The sequence below is a fragment of the Lucilia cuprina genome, chromosome 4 (genome assembly GCF_022045245.1).
Source record: "Lucilia cuprina isolate Lc7/37 chromosome 4, ASM2204524v1, whole genome shotgun sequence".
NCBI classification, from domain to species: Eukaryota; Metazoa; Arthropoda; class Insecta; order Diptera; family Calliphoridae; genus Lucilia; species Lucilia cuprina.
This window is the reverse complement of record NC_060952.1, coordinates 8953097-8971833: the sequence shown is the minus strand read 5'-3', so window position 1 is coordinate 8971833 and position 18737 is coordinate 8953097. Positions and strand designations below refer to the sequence as shown.

At 27.0% G+C, this 18737-nt stretch overlaps 1 protein-coding gene across 4 annotated transcripts in view; it reads left to right on the top strand.

Annotated features, from left to right (window-relative positions):
- LOC111685954 (probable serine/threonine-protein kinase DDB_G0282963) overlaps positions 1-18737 on the top strand; it is a 68074-nt gene that overhangs the window by 17445 nt on the left and 31892 nt on the right. For all 4 annotated transcript variants that reach the window (XR_006940543.1, XR_006940542.1, XM_046948610.1 and 1 more), the window contains exon 2: positions 5000-6047. The gene's annotated coding sequence lies outside the window, so the exon portion shown is untranslated. The remainder of the gene's footprint in view (positions 1-4999; positions 6048-18737) is intronic.

Here is an 18737-nt window from a genome sequence, read left to right as displayed (position 1 = left end):
TGACTGTTTACAACACACCCACCTTTAGGTAAATAAAAAAAAAAACAAGACAAAAAAATCAAAACACATGAAAAATGTAAACAAAATTGACAAAGAAACAAGATGATGCTGTAGAAGAGGAGTAAGAAACGTTAAGGTGACGAAAGAAATGTGAACATTTTCAATATTGGCAGGTTAAAACTAAATACAAAAATGCAAACTTAAGCAAAACAAAAATAAAAAAACAAGAAATTTAATTAGCAAAATCAATAAAAATACTCAAAAACAAATGAATGAATGTTTAACAGCTTCTCTCGTTTCGTTTTCAAAAAAAAAAGTAAAACAAATACAATATAAAATAAAACAAAAACAACAACCATTTAATAAACAAATTCTTTAAAATAATTTAATTTTTCTTGAGTGTTATTACAAATTGAAAGCAATAAGGGCTGTTCTGTTTAGTTGGCAGTAATAACAATAAAATTCTCAAAGGATCCAAACAGACGAAAAAGTATAAGAGAAAACACAACAATAAAAATAACAACAACAAGAACAACAACTACAAAAACGAAACAATAACAAACAATCAAAAGAAATTGCAGAATTGAAGGCATAAAAAACAAGTTTAGTAAAAAGTACAAAAAGAAGAAAACAAATTAACATTTAAAGGATGTACAATATACTAAAACACACAAACATTCATACATATGTACTTAGTACATACATACTAAGCAAATAATTGGAACTGTGGGCTTAAGTTAGAGGAAGTCGTTATTAAATGGTAAACGAAAGTGGTTTTCAATTCGACTAGGACATTTAAACGGATAGAAGTTTTGAAGAAATCTGGTATCTGTATACATAAATGTTTCTGGAATCGTATGGGTCTTTTGTTGAAGTATGTTTAGCTATAAGTTGTTTGAAATTAATATTTTTTATTAAAATTTTTTCTTAGTTTTTTTTTTCAAGAAATTTCTAATAGTTTGTCTTTCATTACTTTAATAAATTACACATTTTACCTTTTAATTGCTTATAACTAATAGTATTTTTATAAAAACATTTCAAAAATATCCACTTTAACACCCACTGTGCAGCAATTGTACCAAATGAAAGTATACTGTATAATATATAATATTGTATAGATGTGAGTTTGTTTGTATGTGTCTATGGATTAAAGTGTAGTTTACTCAGCATATAACGGTATATCACCATATTTCCTCTCTAACATTTGTAGTACACACAAACACATACAAAAAGCATTTGAAGTTTTGTATTTTTATTTCTATTATTTTGCCTTTTCTCCCATAACGGTTACGATGGAGTTTATTCGTCCTTTTTGTTGTTGTTTTTATTATTTTGTATTTGTGTTAGTGTTGTACAATTTTGTTTTGGTATCTCTGGAAGTGTGAGTATGTTTTATGAAACTTGCTGTGTTGAACAAAATATACATATATAATTGAACTCGAATTTATTTGTATTGATTAACTTATTAATTGTATTGATTAAATTATTAAAAAGTTTTAATAAATTTAAAGAAATGCTAATATTGTTACAAAAACTTCAAAATTTAAGAAGAAAGTTGAAAAGTACTAAATTATTTAGTACTTTAAAAAAAAAATTATTAATTTGTAAGAAAAAATGTAACTGATGTTTTTGTAGAAGATTGTTGACTTCAAATACGTAGTTACTTTTCAATTTAAAAATAGTAGTAGAAATACTACCTTTTTTAAAAATATTTTACATATAGAAAATTTTTGTATGGCATATGGTTTTTAATAGTAAACACTTTAAGAAAATAATAATTTCAGTTTAACCTTGTTAAAAAGTACTTTTTTTTTAAAAAGTAGTAAATTGTAAAAAAATTATAGAAATTTATTGCATAAATTAAGTTCACTTGACATCCGTAGTTACTTTTTAATTTAAAAATAGTAGTAGAAATACTACCTTTTTTAAATTATGTTAAATATAGAACATTTGTGTATGGAATATGTTTAGTAATAACAAATACTTCAGTTAGAAGTACTTTCAAGCCGAACCTTGTTAAAAAGTACTTAATTATTTAGTACTTTTTAAAAAATAAATAATAAAATTCCAAAAAAAAAATAAAAACTGAAACTATATATTGATTTGAAATCCACACTAAACTCAAAAAAGTAGTAGATATATTACTGTTATAAAAATATATATTTTTTGTAAATTATTAGGAAGATTTTTCAAAAAAGTAGGAAAATGTTAAAAAATATCAGCAGAAATTTATTGTAAAGATTAAGTCGATATGAATTCGTTACCATTTTCCATTTCAAAAATAGTTGTTGTTATAATACTTTTTTTTTCAAAAATATGTAAAATGATGTACGATGTGTTCTCTTGATATTTTGTAAATACTACTAATTTATAAGGAATTTTTTTCGAAAAGGTAGTAGATTGTATAAAAATATATAAAATGTTTATTTTGCAGATTATGTTGATTTGAAATCCTTACTAATTTTTCAATTTAATAATAATAGTAGAAATACTGCTTTTTTTAAATATGGAAAATGTGTATATAAAAAATAAGTTATTTTAGAAAAGTATAAAATTTTTAATATTTTAAAAAATGTACAAAATTTTTTAGTACTTTAAAAAAGTACTTTTTGAAAACAAAATAAAAATTCTACAAAAATTTAACTAAAAATTATTGCATAGATCTTAAACCTCTTGTTACTTGTCAATTTCAAAATAGTAGTAGAAATACTACCTTTTTAAAAAAAATTTTAAATATAGAAAATTTCAAATAAATTATAAATTATAAATTACCAAATAATATTTAAAAAGCACTAAAAATTTTTTTATAGAAAAAATTATTATTTATTTTAAAAAACTTTCAAAGCCATAAGTTCGAAGTTACATAAAGTGCTCCCAAAACAAATTGTACATTTGTAACAAACTTTTTCATCTCCATTATAAAATGTATGTATATATTCAAATACATACAAATGTTGTTTTTTACATTTTTTTGTTTTTCTTAGTATAAAATATTGATTTGTTTTCCTTTTGGTTTTTGCTGTACATGTTATAATTTTATGTTTTTATTATTATTATATACGAATATAAAATCATAAAAATGTTTAAGAACAAAAAGTTAAGTCGAAAAAAGAAGTAATGAAACATACAAACAGACGTACACACCCGAAAATTCATTAAATTATTCTTTATTTTTTCTTTATCGTTTGTAAGAAAATTTTTCAAAAAATTTAATTAAAATAATTTAATAAAAATTTATGTAAAAATTGAACGATTGTTTTTGGCATATTTTTAGGCTTTCGTTAGGAATGTTAGTTTATTGCATAGTTTGAGGTACTTATTTATGGTTATTGTTTTAGGATAATATAAGCGTAGGAATTTATGACCAAAGTTATTTAATAATCAGTAAAGATTTGTATTTGTATTTACATACATAAATTTTCATTTATTCTGCAAAAAAAAACACAAGTTATTGTAAAAATTAAATATTTGGTAACATATTTTTTGTTATGAAATTCTAGCAGTCATGATTGAAAAAAAAATATTTTCTGAATATTATAAATATGTCAGAACAAGTCAGATAGCAAGACCACATATTACAAGTTAGTAATATTTTTCTAAATTTTTTCTTAGGTATTAAAGCTATGTTTACAATGACAGAATACTCCAGTAATTTCTATTTCTGTTTCTTTTTATTAACAATTTTTAAAATTTTACTTTTTCGTTTTAATTCATACCAGATTGGAATACTATACCATTGTAGATGTAGTAGCTTAATATTAGAACATTTTAACTTGAAACTCTTGATTTGAAAAACGCATTTATATTTAATTCCAAAATATTTATAAAACATAGCACCTTTTTTAAATTTGAATAAAAATAGTTATTGTTTTTTTTCTAGGAAAGTTCATAGAATAGCCCACAGATTGGTAAAAAAATAGTCAATAGACTAATCCGTAGGTTAGTCAATAGCCTAGACCATATACTCCCAGCAAAAATAAAACAAAGTACTTCCAAAAGAATAACATTTAACACCACTTCAAAAGTAGCACTAAGTTTAATTTTTACCTTCGTTGGAAGTGATATTTACTGACGCCCAAAGAAGCGAAACTAACACATTTCTATTTCATCTCTAATACTACAACTTCACTTCATAATAACTTCAAAAAAAAAAGAACACAAAAATTACTTCCTGTGAATGACTTCAGATGGGGTGAATTTGGAATAAAAAAAAAACACAAAAATTACTTCCTGTGAATGTCTTCAGATGTGGTGAATTTGGAATCAAATAAAAAGGACATCCCTCCAATGACAAGCCTGTGTTAAAATTATAACTTCTTCAGGTCTTTTTCAGTACTTCCATGGAATAAGTTTTACTTCTTTTTCGCTTCTTTGGAAGTTCTTTTCTGCTGGACTGATTTACCGATGCAGTGATGATTATACCAGCTCTGTAGTCTAGTGAAAAGTCACATCTATAGGATGGTCAATAGACTAGTATTTAGACTAGACCGATTTCGAAGGTTTTCAATGATCCTTAGACCAAAAGAATAGTATGTGACAAACTTCATTAAATTATCTTGGAAATTGCGACCTGTAGCGTGCGCACAAGGTTCAAATGGACACACTAACAGACAGACGGACGGATGGACAAACAGACATAGCTTAATCAACCCAGAAAGTGATTTTGAACCTATTGGTATACTTTAAGGTGGATGTAGGGTCAATATTTTTCGGTGTTAAAAACATCAATACAAATGCATAATACCCTCCCAATTATACTAATGTAGAGTGCAATTGATAATTGTAGACCACCTTGATTTCTATAATATTTAAATAGAAACCATAAAAACCATTAATTCATGTATTTAAAAATAAATATAATCATTTACCAATTACTAATAAAATAAATTACATTTATTTTTATCGAGAAAAATTCTCCCAAAAAAATTGTTCGTGTAAACTTTAAAAACAATTTCAAAATTTTATTTCAATGTTAAATTCTTTTTCAATTTTCTTACAGTCTCAACAACAGCAACAAAAACAAATGTTCAACACAACAACTACAACAATTTAACTAAAAAATCCATTAAATGAGAAAAGAAAAGATATACGGAATAAATGAAACATGAACTAGAAAATAAAATAAAAATAATAATGAATTCAAGTGTATCTTGTAAACTATACGTATGTATGTATATGTGTGTATGTTACCTGTGTGTATTTAAATGGAATAACTAGATGTACCAAATCATAAGAAGTAGTAGCAGTCACAGCAGTAGAGGCATCGGAGGCATTAGCATTAGATTGGAAGAAAAGAAGCAAATGAATACAGTGTTAATGGCCATAACAAATTTTCAACAAAAAACCATAACGCCCCCTCAATTAAAGAAAAATACAAAATAAAAATAAAAAACAAAATTAATCCACCATAAAGCAAAAGCAAAATTCTTTTATAAAAAAGTTTCTTTTGGTTTTTTTTTTTAATTTTTTGTTCTCGGTTTAGTTAAAAATTTGTTTCTTTTATATTCAGAAAGAACAACAATTTAAATAAAATTTATATGTGTCTATGTCGTAATGCTTGATCAAAACCATTATCATCATCTCTAGCCGGCCTCTGTATTATTGTTATTTTTCAAACAAACACACAAACAACCAGAAAACAAACAAAATATCGTTATTTTTCATCATCCCCACGATCAACAACAGAAATCATTGAAAAATAAATAAAAATTCATTTGTTTTCTTAAGAGTTGTTGTTGCTGCTTTAAGTTACCAACGAACAATAACAATTACAACTAGCAGCAGCCTTTAAATTGTTGCTGCTGCATTAACAGCTTCTTCAATAACATCACCAGCATCATTTAGCTGTTTCTCTTACACCCACACTTCCCCTTCCATCTTTAAGTATTGCTTGCGGTCTTTTCGTCATCATCATCAGTTTGTGCGTTGTGGGGTGCGTATGTACGTTGTTTAACGTACTTGCGCCTATTTGAGGCACAGCATGCCACTGCCTCGCCTACCACCTGTACTCCATAAACCGTAGTATTCGGTATCAATAATGTTAAAAGGTAATTAAAAGTTTTCTATAGTTTTTTGCATTTTTTTAATGTTTTTACGTTTGGTTTTCTTTAATAGATTAATTATACAGTAATTAAATTTTAAGTTGTTAATAAAATAGAATATGATGCTGATCAATGGAAGAGTTGAATGTAAATTAAAAACAGATCAATATATTTTTTTAAAAGTTCTCTTTTAATTTTTAAAATTTGATAACGAAATACTTTTTACATTTGTTATTATTTTTTGATCGAGTAGTCATAGACTAGATTATAAACTAGTCAAAGGGCTGAAACATAAGCTTGTGATAGGACTACTACATAGACTAGTCAACAGAATAATACTATATACTAGAAAATTGTCTAGTTCACATATTTGTTCATACACAAATCAGGACCTAATACTATCCAGATACTTGTTCATAGAATAGTCGTTATAGCGTTATAAATTGACCCTTGAATATAAAAATCTATAGACTGGTGAAACAGACAAGTCTATTGAATAGCATATACACTTATTCATGGATTCTATGCGATGAATCCTCGTTTTGTTCATTGCATAGTCCACAGACTTGATATTAGCCTAGTCCATAGACTACGCAGTAGAATAGGCCATAAACCTGTCCGTAGAATAGATTATAGGTCTGTGGACATATGCATAGACTATGTTTAAGCACTAGACTATAGGATAGTCCATAAACTGATGAAAAGTCTAATCAATAGGCTAATACGTAGTCCTTGCTAGTTAATAGATTAGGCCCTAGATTCGTCTATATACTAGATCGTAGACTAGTTTTAAAAGGCTAAACAATAACCTAGTTAATAGATTAGGCCCTAGATTCGTCTATATACTAGATCGTAGACTAGTCTTAAAAGGCTAAACAATAGACTGGTGGATAGGCTTAACAAGAGAATATACCATACACTGGCAAACAGGCTAGTCCATAGACTGTTCAGTAGACTAGTACATAGACAAAAGATTAATTAACAGACTATTCTATAGACAGGTCAATAGACTGGGCTATAAAGCAGGTCATAGACTAGGCAGTAGGTTAGTCTAGGCCGTAGAATAGTTTAAGGGTAGTACATAGACTAATCCATAGTTTATTTTATAGACCATTCTATAGGCTGGTCAATGGACTTTTTAAAAGTCTGGGGAGTAGACTAGTTACAGCTAAAATTAGAATCTTTACAAAATATAGACTATTACTTAGAATTGGCCATAGTCTAATCCATACATTAGGCTATAAGATATTTATTTCATTTGATCCATAAACTATTCAATCGGTTAATCTATAGAATAATCCAAAGATTAGTACTCGGAGCAGTTTATAGACTAGTCAATAGACTATTTCATAGATTGTTAATAGACTATTAAATTGACTGGTGAATATACTGATGAATAGACTGGTTCATAGAATCTGTAAACTAGTCAGGAGGCCAGGAAATACAGAGCAGAGTTACACTAAATATAGACCACTTCATTACCTAGTCCTTATCCATAATCTAGTCCATACATTAGGCTATATGATATTTATTTCATTTGGTCCATAGAATATCATATACACTAGTCAATAGGTTCAGCTATAGTACGTAGACCGGGTAGTAGACTGACTTGTGAACAAGTTTTGTATATAGGCGGCTCAATAGTCCATACATTAGTCCATAAATTGGTCATTAAATTTTGACCATAGATTTTAATTGAAAAACCCAGAAACCAGGTTAAATCATTAGTTTATCTCACAAAAAAATGGAGTTTCCAGCTTTTGTTTCTAAACCAATCGCATGAAACTACACGTTGACCCATAAACGGGCCAAAGACTTTTCAATCCACGTACTTAAATGAAAAACATGAAATATTACTCAAAATATCTAGACATCTGTTTAATCAATCTGCAACAAAACATTTTTAATGTCTTAATAATAAATCATTTTAACCAATGAGATAAAGAGGATCTAACAACTTTTTCTTAAAAAAAAATTAACAAAAACTAAACAAATGCAACATTGTGTTATATTTTTGAAATATTTTTTTTTATTTTATTCTCATTTTAATGTAAAAATTTTTATTTTTTTTTTGTTATTAAAGCATCATTTTATTTAACCTTGAAATTTTTTGTTTTTGTAGCTTGTTTCAAAATAATAATAATAAAAAGAAAATAAAATAATAATCTCAAATACTCTGGTTAAAGAATGTGTTTATGTTGTCATTGTTTTACTAAAATTAATACGAAATATATTCGAAAAAAAGAAATATACAACAACTACAAAAAACGAGATATTTTAATTTTCTAATGTCACTCATAAATTTTCCGCAAAATAAATATATAAAATAGAAAAATAAAATAAAAACTTGAACACAGTAAATGGAATATAAAATCATCAACAACAATAATAACAAACAAAAAAAATAAAAATTGTTAAATAGAGTGAGAATAAAAAACACACACCAACATACGCCTCCCAAAGAAAAAAGGATAATATTTTGGTTTTTTAGGATATTTATATTGTGGGTTCCATGCTGCATTCACGACAAAAAAAAAAATAAAAATAAAAAAAAACATAAATTTTTAAGTATTTGTTTATATGACTGTTTTTTTGTTATGTTGACAATTGAAGCGAATACTTTTTTTCTAAAAGAGTATGTGTGTCATTGCAATCTAAAAACCATGTTTGCCACAAAAAACGCCATTTTTTTATAAACATTGGTTTGTATTTTATAAATTTATAGCAATTAAAATATTTAAAATATGCAAATATTTTATGCAATCTGAAAAAGAGTTTCTCTTGTTGTCTCATGAATCCTTAAATTAAAAATGAATATTCAAATTTATAAGGAAATTTTATTATTTAACAAAGTTTGAAATTATATTGAAACGAAAATTGAATGAAATTTTTAAATAAAAGTACAAATACAATCTTACGGAGACAGTTATTTTGTTGTATTGAGTTTTGACAATTTAAATCGTCGACAAAATCCGCCAAATTAAAATTTACTTTCTTTGTACAAACATCGTATGTTAAGGCTATGATATACGGTTGTCAGATCTTACAACGTTAGTAGTAAAATATTCGGAAAATTTCTAACAATAACAATTATTGCTTACAAAAGTTGTCAGAAAAAGAATTTCTGACAATGTTGCATAATTAAAATTGTAAGTAGACAATTTTGTTAGAACATTTTTTTGACATTATTGTAAGAACAATTCTGTATACATAGCTTTGAATAAACAAACTATGAAATACATATTTGCAACCGCAACCACTCTAAAATTAATATGCATTTTCTTTCGGAATCAGAAAACGCATCCGCTGGATTGTATTTCAACTCTAGACCACTGTCTAGTTAAATGCCAAAACCTGCTTTATTAATAAGTCCAGTGTATTTAGTAGACTATTTTAGTCTACTGACGAGATCACAGTTTAGTCTATTGGCTAGACCACTGTCTATAACATTCATTAGACTTCAGGCTAGTCCATTGACTAGATAATAGTGTTTTCTATGGATAAGTCTAAACTATATTGACTAAACTATAATGTAGTCTAGTTTATTATCTAGACCATAGTTTGGTCTGTAAAAAAGGCCACAGTCTAGTCTATTGATTAGACCACAGCCTAGTTATTTTTCTATACTACAGTCTAGTCTTTTGACTTCACTGTACTCTTTTGACTTCACTTTTGACTAGACTAGACTGAAGTATAGTCTGAAGTATTTGACTTGACTGAAGTATAGTCAAATTGACTAAATTACCTATGACAAAGACTACAGTCTAGTCTATTGTCTATATCACTGTCTAGTGTACTGTATAGACTCTAGTCTAAGCTATTGGTTAGATAATAGTCTGGTCTATTGATAATTCTATTCTATTTACTAGACTATAGTCTAGTCTATTGATCTATCGAATCTATTGAGTCTAGTCTATTGATAAGACCAAAGTCTGTATCTAGTTTATAGACTAGACCATTGTCTGGCCTATTGACAGTCTAGTTTATGGAAAAGACCACAGTCTTATCATTTATCTAGATCACAGTCTAGTCTATTGACCAGACAATAGTCTGGCTTATTGATTAAGTCCTTTGACTAGACTTTTTGTCTAGTCTTTTGACTAGACCATAGTTCAGTCTAGTCATATGACCAATCTATGACCACAGTCTGATCATTTATTTAGATCACAGTCTAGTCTATTGACCAGACAATAGTCTGGCTTATTTACTAAGTCTTTTGACTAGACCATAGTCCAGTCTTTTGACTAGTATATAGTCACAGTCAAGTCTATTGACTAAACCACTGCCTAGTATAATTATTCAACTAATGTCCAGTCTTTCGACAAGACCATAGTCTAGTCTTTTGACTAGTCCATAGTAAGGTCTATTGACTAGACCACAGTTTAGACTAGTCTATTGATCTGACTTGACTATAGCCTGGTCTATTAATGAGTCTAGTCTATTAAATAGATCACATTGTAATCTAACTAGACCACAATCTAGTCTATTGCCTAGACTACAGTCTAGCCTAGTCTATTGCAAGTCTGTTCACTAGACCACAATCTATTCTATTGACTATACCACAGTCATTATATTTTACGATAATGATATTTAACTATTGTCAAATTCGCAATATGTTGTGAACAGTTGTATCGTAGTATGTCATAATTTGTTTACTATTGATTTTTTTATTATTTTTTTAAAAAAATTTTATGACATACAATGCTACAACTATACGACATCGATTGTGAATTGGACAAATGTGTTTTCTTAAATCACTCAATTGCTAAGTAAACTAAATCGTAAAAGACATTAAATAATTGAAAATTTCGATAATTTGAAAACATATTAAGTTAGAATTTGGGGCGTAAACGAAACTAAGTTTAGCTTCACAAATTAGTGTTATATAGAGAGGTCTTTAACGAATTCTGAGAGATTTACAATATTTGATGGGCTAAAATTTAACTCGAAATTCTTAAAAATAGTAATTTTATTTCAAGAAATAAGAAAATAATTGTTTACAATCAAAAAACATGTTATTTACATTTACCCCTTTCAACAACAGTGGTGCTAGCGATTGTATTTCTTTTAAAAATGCATTAAATCAACAAAATTACATGCCAAAAGTCGTTATTAATAAGAAAATCGAGTTGTTTAGTTTTAGGATGTTGTTGCCAATAAAATTGATAGATTTTAATCAATTAATAATGCTAAAAGTAATATTTAATTATTAATAAACAAAAGAATGCTGTAAAATTGAATTTTTAAATTTATAGCATTTAATATTTTATATTTTTATACAAACACGCTTATTTTGGGTATTTGTTTTTATATAGAATTTTATTTTTTTTTTAGTTTTTCTTTATTCGATTTTATATATTTTTTGCATTGTCATTGTTAAAAAATGTTTGGCACGTGCGTATTGATTCGTTTTGAGATTTTTTCTTTTATTCTTCTCTCCTCTTGTTAGATTTTTAAAATTTTCACACTTTTTTGTTGTTATTTTATTTTTGTGTTGGAAATAGTTATTTTAGTTTTCCCTCACTTTAAATACTGGTAGTGTGTTGTTTTTGGTGTGTGTTTTTCACATATAATAAAAAACAATTTTTTTTGAGGAAAAACTAACTGAAAAAAATGAATTATATGTTTTTTATCTGCTCATAAACATTTATGAGCTTAACTGTTACGTATTTATAGCCTATCTATAGGGTTGTGTGAAACAGTGGGTTAAAAGCTATAAAATTTATAAGAAAATATTTATTTATAATAACATGTGTATGTGGTTCATTAAACCTTATAAATATTAAAAATCATTTATTTACTTAAGTTTAAATCAAGTTTTTTTAATAAGTATGTATGTATAGTCGGACATAGCCGACCATATGAAAGCCTACACCAGTTAGTAGATATGTTAAAAATGAGAATTATTTTTAAAAAGCATTTTTTTCTGGAATATTTTTTTCATTGTTGATTAAAAAAAGATTTTCTTCAAGAGGGCTCATAGGGGAGTAAGGATTATTATGAATCTATATTTATCAATGTTGATAGAGGTATTTACGTCTGCTTCAAAGTTATTTATGTAGAATTTAATCATGTTATTAGTGTTTATAAGTGAATTTAGACCTCCAAGTCATTTTCTAAAGGGGAGTTTGTATGGGGGCTAAGGTCAAATTGGGCCGATTATTGAAAAATCGATAGTGTCATTTAAAGTTCCATAAAACTAAGTTTTGCCGATTTTTGTTGACATAATACAACATTTAACGTTATTATAAGCCCAAATGCCCCTGGAGTATGTGCCAAATTTCATTAAATTATCTTGAAAATTTCGATCTGTAGCGTGCGCATAAGATTTACAAGGACATACAGACAGACATACATACATACGGACGGACGGACGGACATAGCTATATAAACTCAGAAAGAGATTCTAAGCCAATTGGTATACTTTACACAGAGGAAAAATTAAATGTACATTCCTGGTACCAAATTGACACCAAATTTTCCATTAACATCGGTTGTCAAGTATATAGAGTAGAAGGGGGATCATGCGCCATAGGGGCACATCTGTCAATGCGAATAACTTGAATAACATAATATCAAGTCCGAAAAAAATATGTTTTTATTTTTGTAATTTTTTTGTGTTTTACTAATGACAAATCTATCCCATCCCCTTGGTGTATTTACCCCATGAATTGGGCGGTATTGTACATTATTATGACTTAGGGAAGATAAGAATACATATTGTGGTTTTAATTTGAGACCGCAACGTTGTCAACATTGCAACAACAAACGTGGTATTGACAATGGATTGTGAGCATACCTTTTAAGATAACGTTGCGTTGTCAACATTACATAGTGTTGTCGTGCGTATGTATATCTGTCCTATTTCCGTGTTTTATAATTGGAATAAATGAATCAATTGTAATTATCTAATTCCTTAAGCATCCGAACAATAATTTCATAATGGGTTAATTGAGAAGTATTCTTAATTCTGATCGATTTCAAGAAGTTTATCCAATTTTAATTATTATAAAATTTCCTAGTCCCACTGTTTGTACTTTTGTCTGATCTTTATTTTCTATAGGCTAGAAAAAAATACATTTTTTATTGTCACATTCAAGTACACAAACACATCAATTTATTTCATAATATGTATGTATGTATGTATGTATGTAGAAGTTTATTTATTGGAAAAAAATGTATTTTTATATTGTGTTAGGTCTGTGTCTCAACGTTTATAAAATTTCGCAAAATAAAATAAAAATAATTTCACAAAATAATAGTATGAATGTATATTTCAAATAATTGTTTTTATATCTCAGCTGAAATTGAATATGATCTCATTGAAGTGGTTTCCTTCCTCCTCAAACTTTAATGAAGTTATGCCGATTGTGGATTACAGACGACGTGTCATAAACACTTTAGGAAGATAGTGTTTATGTATGTTGTTTTTGGATACTTTTAAGTCACTTTTGGATGACAGTTTAAATTTAAATTTATATATTGAAAAAAAAGTGCCTTTTAGAGATCATATATGAGTGACTTTCGAAATAAAAAACTTAACTTATTTGAACAAGTTTGTAGATGGTGAGAAAATGCGAATGTTTTCTATTGTAATCACATTTGATATTATTGTAATTGAAGCTTAACCAATTACCAGTAATTGAGATTGAAGTTTTGACAATAGCAATGACTATCATTGTGTAATTGAATAATAACCAATTACAATTAGTCTAATCTATAGAGTATTCTATAGAGTAATTCATAGATTATTTAAAAAGACTAGTCTAGTAATTAAACCGCAAAGTAATTCATATCCCATACATAAGACTTATAATTAATAGATTGTTGTATAGACTATTCCAAAGATTATTAGTTAGTGGACTGATCCATACACAGAGGGAGAAAGTAATACATATATACGCACTGGTACCAAATTTTCAATAACATCCGTTGACAAAGTATAAATATATGTACGTACGAGAACATTATGCAAAGTTTACTTTTTTAGTTTCAAAATCATGACATGGGAAATAAAATGACAGGATAAAAACTCAGTTTGATCAAAAGTTGAATTGTGAATTTTTTAATATAGTGTCTCGAATAAATGCCAAAATATGCAAAAAAAAAGAAAAAAAAAAACAAATCAAATTCTTTGCAAATTGTAAAACAAAAAAAAGTTTGCTTTAAATTTGGCATTTGTTTCTAAGTTTGCTCTTTCTGTCTCTTACATTTGCCAACCCTAACATTTTTAACAGTGAGTAATTTTAATAAATATTTCTTGTGTGATTTTAATTATGCTTATGAATCCAATTTGTAAGAAATTCCTTCTCTTTCAAATAAAACCTTAATACTTAAAAAAACAGGCTGCAATGTTCCTATTTAACAGCGGTTTTTAATACACACACATATGCATATTTAGAAATGTCGCTATAATTGGTTCGAAATGTGAGTGTCTGTCGTACTTTTGACCAAGAATGAAATAATAATAAAAACATAATGAAAAAAAAGAAAAAACAAACAGCGACAGACAACGACAGGTGGCCATAACCAATGATGAATAGTGACCATATAGTAGTTTATGTTGTTTTTGTATCTCAATATCTCTCAAACAGTATCTTGGTCTTCTAGATATGTAGATTTTTTATTTATTTTTGTTTATTTTTATTCACAAAATAGCATAGAATCCATTAAATATTTCTAATACACTTAAGTAATACCTATTCTACTCTACTAACACCCTGACATTCTATAAAATAATATAAAAAAAACACTGTGATAAATCTTAAAATCAAATTAAGATTAAAAAAAAAAAAAAATCGTTATAAAAATAAATCTTCAAAACAAATATTTTATGATGGAAATTAAATAAAAAAACGCAAAATATTTATTGTATGTTTGTAGTAGTTGTGGTTTTCTGTTGTATATTAGAAAAGTGTGTTTGTTGTTTTCATAGAAAGAGGTAAGGAAGGGGCGGTTGGTTGTTAGTAGTGAAAAACCGTAAACAGCCGGAATGAAAAATGTCATGGAATTGCTAAATAAATACATTAATGATTTAAATTCATATTAATTTTGTAAACAAAATGTCACTTAGTTATTTATGGCAAACAAATAAATGAAATTTTTGATTTTAGGAAAATTTCTATAGACTAATACAAAAATAGATGAGTCTATAAAATAGTCAATTAACTAGTTTGTAGACAAGTCTATAAACCAATTAATAAAGTAGTGTTAAGACAAGTTAGTAGACTAGACAATACACTAGTGCATAGACTAAATTATAAACTAGACAACTTACATACATACAGGTCCCTAGATTTGTCCAAATAGCAATAACGAGTCAACTTTAGACTCATGATTCAGTTCTAGTTCAGTTCCAGTTCAGTTCTAGTTCAGTTCTAGTTCAGTTCTAGTTCAGTTCTAGTTCAGTTCTAGTTCAGTTCTAGTTCAGTTCTAGTTCAGTTCTAGTTCAGTTCTAGTTCAGTTCTAGTTCAGTTCTAGTTCAGTTCTAGTTCAGTTCTAGTTCAGTTCTAGTTCAGTTCTAGTTCAGTTCTAGTTCAGTTCTAGTTCAGTTCTAGTTCAGTTCTAGTTCAGTTCATTGTGTGGTAATGTAATTCATTCTTTTCCTGAAATCATATGTACCTTTTAAAAACCAAAATCATTGAAATCAGACATTAGAATTTATAATTTAGAAACATTTTAAAGCTTTGTAGCAAAAACTCTATGTCTACAGTACATTTTATAAATGTCAGAAATTTGACGATGAAAAAGAAAAAAGTCCATCACTGTCTGGTTCATATTTTATGCGTAAATGAATCATTCGATCTATATTTTACAGACAAATAAACATTCATTATACAATGAATAAATTTGTTTGTTGTTGTATTTTCAAATATGCAAATTATAATTAAAATAATAAAAAAACATTATTACATTTTAAAAATACATTTTGTTTCTGTTGTTTTTTTTCTTTTTCTTTATAAATGGCTTTAAATTGTTAAAACAAAAAAGCATACTAATTAAAAATATTTTTTATGAACAAGAAAAAATATGTTTATTTATTTATAAAAATTAAGACAAATAAATAAACATGTATAATTTTTATAATTATTAGTCACTAAGCAGAAATGAATTAAAATTTTAAACTACACTGCATTATTTTGCAATAATAATAAATATATAAATAAATATAATTTTAACAATGCAAAATGAAGGAAAAATATACAAAAATTTTTACAATAAATTTGATGAGATAAATTAAACCGTAACTAAGAAGAAAATAAGTACGAACAAACACAGACTAATAGACAAATAGATTTTATGAAATGTACAAAATTTAAACATTAATTATAAATTAAATTTCTTAAGACAAAACAAATAAAATTTAAAAGAATTTTTATTATTTCATTTAAGTTTTACAACATTTACAAAAAATCGACTCATCACTTTAGCGGCACTACGAAATGATTTTCTTAACGGATACAAAATTCTATAATATAAATCATGTTGAATTGTTTAGTTTTTTGTTTGAGGTTTTTATTGTAAGATGAAATTTTATTAAGGATTTTTGTTGTTACTTTTTAATGCATTTTGAATGGTTGTCATACATTTTGAAATTTTGTATTGAATTGAAATGTGTATTAGATAAAAAATTGAACAAGCAATAACATTATGCTTTAAAGGTATTAGATACATCTGATATAACACCATTTCCACATCTATTATAGTTATTTGAAATTTAAAAATTACAGATTATATTTCAAAATTTTCCAATTATAGTTCAGTTCTAGTTCATTTCTACTTTAGTTCTAGTTCTAGTTCAGTTCTAGTTCAGTTCTAGTTCAGTTCTAGTTCAGTTCTAGTTCAGTTCTAGTTCAGTTCTAGTTCAGTTCTAGTTCAGTTCTAGTTCAGTTCTAGTTCAGTTCTAGTTCAGTTCTAGTTCAGTTCTAGTTCAGTTCTAGTTCAGTTCTAGTTCAGTTCTAGTTCAGTTCTAGTTCAGTTCTAGTTCAGTTCTAGTTCAGTTCTTGTTCAATTCTAGTTCAGCCATCTGTAAGTATTTCTGATTAAATGCTGGTAAATGCTGAGACAAATTTGTCTAAATTATTTTTAATGACCGAAATATGTATATGTATGTATTTGTCATTTGGAAATCGTGTAGTATGTGAATAATAAATGTTTTTACTAAGAACTACTGATGAAACCATGATGATCATCCACAAGATTATTTTTTTTTTTTGATAAATATTGTCCTAATACTTTCTAAATAAAACAGACACATATACCTACATTTTTGCAAAAAACAATGGCCAGATAAAAAGTACAGTTGTGTAAGAAGTGGATGATGGCTGACATGTATTTTTTGTATTCAGATATAGATACATATATTATCTATACATACAAACGTACATATATAAAACAATATAATTGTAACATGACAGACGTACGACGAAGAATATGCAGACTGTATACCGCAAATATCAAATTAATAAAGTGTTTTTAATCAAAAATATTTGTATTTGATTGTAGTTGTTGCTGCAGTTTATTTAAAATAAAATATTGTTTGTTGTACTACTATTTTATTTGCCTTCAGAAGAAAAAGAATATTATTTTAAATTTTCATTATATTGACTCACACTTGCCAAAGCAGCAACAACTACACAATAAATGCATTTTACAAATGAAATATTTACAATTTTAGTTATTTTCCTAAACCCAAAAAGTTAATTTCGAAATTTGAAAATGAAAATATTTTTGTTAAACATGAAGAAGAGGGCAGAAGACGGTGAAAGATACATATTTACATATTCATATGCATGTACATATGTATATAAATATTCCTTATGACCACATCAATGAGCAAAGTGTGTGACGCCTCAAGTACCTCAAGCGTAAATCGGCGACAGTTTAAATTCAGACATCTTTAACAGATACAAGTAAAGACAGCTAGTCGAACATACATATGCAGCAACTGTAGCTTTAATACATTTGTAAAAATTTAACAAATTTAAAAAAAAATATAAATTGGAAAGAAGGAAGAAATGGACTTAAGATTTGATTCGATAAAATGATGGGTAGTGTATGTGTGTCCATCATTTAAAATATTTTCAAATTACAAATGAGTGTATTTAGTTATTAAATACATTGGCCCTAAGAATATATTTAAATATTTTTTCTTTGTTTATATTTAATATTTTTGTTAGTAGAGTGATGTTAATATTTTAAGCATGAACTTTAAACTTTGCTAAATGGCAAAGGAATTGATTGGGTAGTGTTAGATATTTTAGTTGTTTGCAAAGAGAAATTTATTTTTGGAATTGAATATTGGGTAATGCTTTGGTCTTGGGTGTGCATTTTGTATTTGATCTTTTCAGAGTTTTGTTAATTTTCGAAACTTTTATTCCTTTACAGTTTAGTCTATAGTCAAGCCCATAGTCAAGTCTATAGTCTACTTTATAGTACAATCTAAAGTTTAATCTATAATCTAATTTATAGTCTAGTTTACAGTCTAGTCTCTAGTTTAGTCTAGATTCTAGTCTATATTCTAGTCTATATTCTAGTCTATTTATTATATTCTACAGTCTACACTAGAGTCTAATCTATTGTCTAGTTTTAAATCTAGTCTATAGTCTAGTCTATAGTCTAGTCTATAGTCTAGTCTATAGTCTAGTCTATAGTCTAGTCTATAGTCTAGTCTATAGTCTAGTCTATAGTCTAGTC